Source organism: Manacus candei, unplaced genomic scaffold, assembly GCF_025592945.1.
Source record: "Manacus candei isolate 608988 ecotype Guabito, Panama unplaced genomic scaffold, ASM2559294v1 h1tg000070l, whole genome shotgun sequence".
Taxonomy (NCBI): domain Eukaryota; kingdom Metazoa; phylum Chordata; class Aves; order Passeriformes; family Pipridae; genus Manacus; species Manacus candei.
The window spans coordinates 346,044-350,287 of record NW_026138118.1 but is presented as its reverse complement, the minus strand read 5'-3'; positions in this window follow the sequence as shown (position 1 = coordinate 350,287).

Genomic DNA, 4,244 nt, shown 5'->3' with positions numbered 1-4,244 from the left:
CCCGCACCGCCCCGCACCGCCGGCAGCCGCTGCCCATAGGGCCGGGCCCGCCCGGCTCGGCTCGGCTCGGCTCCCGCTGCAGCCCCGGCCCCGCTCCGGGCTCCCGCCGAGCGCCCGGCGCCGACGGAAAGTTTCTTACGAGGCGGGGCCGGGCTGCGGGAGCTCCGCCCGCACCGGCCCCCGCCCACACCCCCCCTCCCGCCCGCAGGTGGCCCCGAGGCGGGGGGAGCGGGGACCGTCCCCTCGGTGTCACCGCGGTCCCCTCCCGCGGCTGCCAGGGGTCCCCGGGCAGTGCCGCCCACCCCACAGTGGGTCCCGGCTTTGTCCCCTGGGGACCCGCGCCCCGCGCGGGGGGGCGGTGCGGGGACGGCGGGGGATGATCCCACCCCTCGGGACCCTCCGTTTCTCCTCCCCGAGGTGCTGAGCGTCAGCGGGAGGAAAACAGGGAAATTATATCCGTGAGGGACCGGAGCGAGGAATTCCAGCATCGTCATCCCTGGAGCGGCATCCCGCAGGTTTCCGGGGGGACTGTCCCTGTCGCTGTCCCTGTCCCTGTCCCTGTCCCTGTCCCTGTCCCTGTCCCCGGGAGAGGAGCCGGGGCTGGCAGCCGTGTCCTGCCCTTGCCCTGCCACCCCGCAGCCACCAGCGGTCCCTCACCTGGCGGGCCCGAGGGTGACATTTGCCGTGTCACCGCCAATGGCAGCGCCCAGGGGGACACGGCGCTCCCCGACCTGGGCACACCTGAGGGCACTGACACGCTCCCTGCAGCCCGTGCCATGCTGCTGCTTGTTGCTAATAATAAATCAGCTCCTGAAAATGGAATGACACGGGGCAGGGAGGGAATTCAGCCGCTTGATGTGGCTCTCCCAGCCTCTGCCTGCGGCCGAGAGCACACCAGGAGCTGCCTGGGAATGGCAGAGGCCCTCGGGAAAGATTTCACTGCTTGGTACAAGCTGGCATTGTTCAGGAGCATGACCACACGGATCTGATTTAGATTAGATCTTGGGAATAAATCCTTCCCTGTGAGGGTGGGGAGGCCCTGGCACGGGTTGCCCAGAGAAGCTGTGGCTGCCCCATCCCTGGAAGTGTCCAAGGCCAGGTTGGACAGGGCTTGGAGCAAGGTGGTCTAGTGGAAGGTGTCCCTGCCCAGGGCAGGGGAGTGGAATGGGATGAGCTTCTACTGTAGAATTCCTCTACAGCTCAAATCACTCCACGATTTTGTGATCCAGCTGGGAGGGGACAACGGGATGCACAAGAACGTGGGCCGGAGGTGCAGCACATCCCAGCGGTGAGAGGGTCAGTGACAGGACACGTGGCAAAGCCAAGGGAACCATCCTATCAAGAACCCAGGTGGTTTCTGCTGCATTTCCACGCTCCTGGCTCGGAGCCAAACTCAGGGTTTGGGTCCCTGAGTTTCCTGTTGTGAGAAGCTGCATCGCTGTGTTTCAGCCGCATCCTTCCCGGACGCTCACAAGGGCCTGGCCGTGTGCCCGGAGGAGTTTGCCAGCCACTGGAAATGCCTAGAAGGATTTATAAAGCATCCACAGGCTTCCCAGCCCATTGCTGTCTCCTGTGGGACTCAGGCACCGCCTCCTGTGGGATTCAGGCCCTGGTACCACGTAGCCTGTGGGCTGTGCAGATCTGAGCATCCTGAGCATCCCAGTGGCACCAGGGACCTGGGATGGGGAGGCAGCACCAAATCCAGGGTGATACCTGCAGGAAAGCTGGGGCTCACTGTGCTTTTGTGTCTCTGCCTCCTACTCCCTCCCTTCACCTCCCTGAACCTCAAATCCAGACCTAAATGAGCACTGAGAGAGTCGGGCACCAATTTCTTGGCCTCACCTGCCCCCCCGTGATCCCAGGGGAACAGCTCCTTCCCAGGGTGAGGGCTGAGCACATCACTGCTCCCCAGGGCTTTGTTGACCCACGCTGAGCTGAGCAGTGCTGAGGAGAACCTAATCCCCAATTAGGGCCTTTGTGTTGACTTTCTGCTGCCAGCTCCAACTTCCCAGTCATTATCCTCCCAAAAAAATCCCGTTTTTCATATCTTGCCCCTCCTCGGATGGCAGCAGAACCAGTTTGAAAAATATTTTCACACACAGTTATGGAGCATTGTCCAAATAATCACAGCGAGAGGGAGAGTATCAGTTACCCTCTGGGGAGAGGAAAGTAGAGGAGGAAGGTGAAGAGGAAGGTTGCCTTCATCCTTCCTGCTCTTACAGTCCCAGTCCTAGAGAAGAAGGAAATTCCAGGAGCTTCCTAAAGAACCAGCCCTTCGTACAGGGCCCTGGAAAGCTTCCCCCCCTCTCAGAGAACCCCAGGACCAGCAGTATGTGGGGTACCCAGTTGGGTACAGGATACTGGGGGCTTCATGGGGAGAGCAACTGGCTGGAGCTCAGCTCCTGGGAGATCCAGGCACAGGGGAGGGGAGGCAGAGAGGCTGCCTTGTCCCCAGGAGCCCCCCACGTCTGATCCCTGGGAACTGAGATCTCGAATGTCACCTGAGGGTGATAAAACACGTCAGCTCCTGCTCCGGCATCACGTGTCCCAGCAACCACAGCAGCTCCTCGTGCCAGGGCGGCACGGCCTCGGTGCAGCCGGTGCCCTGGGGTGTGCTCAGCCATCCTCTGCCCCAATTTCCGTTGCCTGGCTGGGACACTGAGCCCTGGCTGCTCCCTCATTACTCATTAACACCTCCATCACACACGGGTAGCCGGGACAAGGTCCTCCCACATCCGCTCCGGGCCCCTTTGAGCCCCGCGGGTGCCGCTTCCCACCCCGCTGCACCCCGTGTGGGAGCTGCTCCCTCCAAATCCCTTCTGCAGGAGCCAGAGCCGGAGCTCCTACTCTCTGTTTCTTGCCCCAGGATATGGAAAAACCCAGCGCGGGCGCTCGGGCGGCAGTGACCCCGCCAGCGATCGTTGGGATGCGGGGACTGGCTGTTGTGATGCTGGAAATCGGTTCAGTTGTAAAAATGGGGGTTTTAAAAGGATGTGCGGGGTGTAAATGTCATGGGAAGAGTGGAGGCAAAGGGCTCCTTGCTGAGGTACCAGGCACAGGGAGATGGGATGAATAAATAGCAGAGATCACTCCCTGCACAAATCCCTCGTGCTGGAAGGGACGGCTCTGTCACAGCCCAGGAGCATCGCTGGTGTCTGTGGTGTCGTGGCCTGGTGGCCACAAGAGGCATCTCCTACTCCTGTGTGAGCATCCTGATCCAAAGGGAAAGACCTGCAGGAATGTCAGCACGGCCTCGCTGCCCAGCGTGCAGGATGTCATGGACACGTCGGGTGATCTGCCCCATAAGTGCCCCACAGGCTGGAACAGGCAGGATGGGGCTGATTGCCAGTGGCAGCCCCAGACCTGGGGTGGGAAATCCCCCCGGGGGTGGCACGGGGGGCACATGGACACAGCAGGGTGCTGGGGGAGCTGCCGTGGGAGCTGCCAGGGACAGGCAGCCTTGAGGCAGATGTTTAATCCCAGTGTCTGGGCTGAGCAGAGATAAAGCCAAAGGGGCACAGTGTGGGACTGGCTGTGCTGGGGGGGATTTTGGTGCTCAGTCCCTGCAGCCAGACCCCCATCTGACCCTGCTCTGCTCCGCTGGCTGGGCCAGAGTATCCCTTGGGAGCAGCCGTGGCAGGAATGGTGCTTTCCTGATCTCACTCGCTGCGGGGAAAGCAGGACCCAGCACCCAGATAAGTGGGAGCCGCTGGCGCCTGTGGCACAGGGACACGGTCTGGCCCTGCTCCCACGGAGCTCCCAAGGTCCCAGTGGAGCAGATGGTGCCTTTGGACTCTCCCTTTCACCCCTGCCTCAGCTGGGCATGTGCCCACACTGCGCTCTTCTTCCTTCTCCTCCTCCTTCTCCTCTTCCTCATCCTCCATCCCTGCTGGGTGACCTCACCTCCCTCTCCAGGATCTCCCTCGAGCCTCCTTGCCTGGGCTGGTGCCCTGGGAATTTTGAGATGGGTCCATGGTGGGTGCATGATGAGCCCCCAGGTGCTCCCAGGACTCGGCAAATGGAGCCAGGGAGAGCCAGGAGTGAGGGCACTGTGCTGGCAGCGCTGCCCGGGATCACTGCTGCCTAATCCCACCGGGATTTGGGCAGGTTGGACACCCCACGGTGCTGCCGGCACTGCCAGAGCCTCTGGCTGGGGAGGCCCCAAAGCTGGGAAACTTCCCTGGTACTTCCAGCCTGTCCCTAAAGATTGTGTAGGGACAGCATGGGGACAGAGCCAGCGCTTG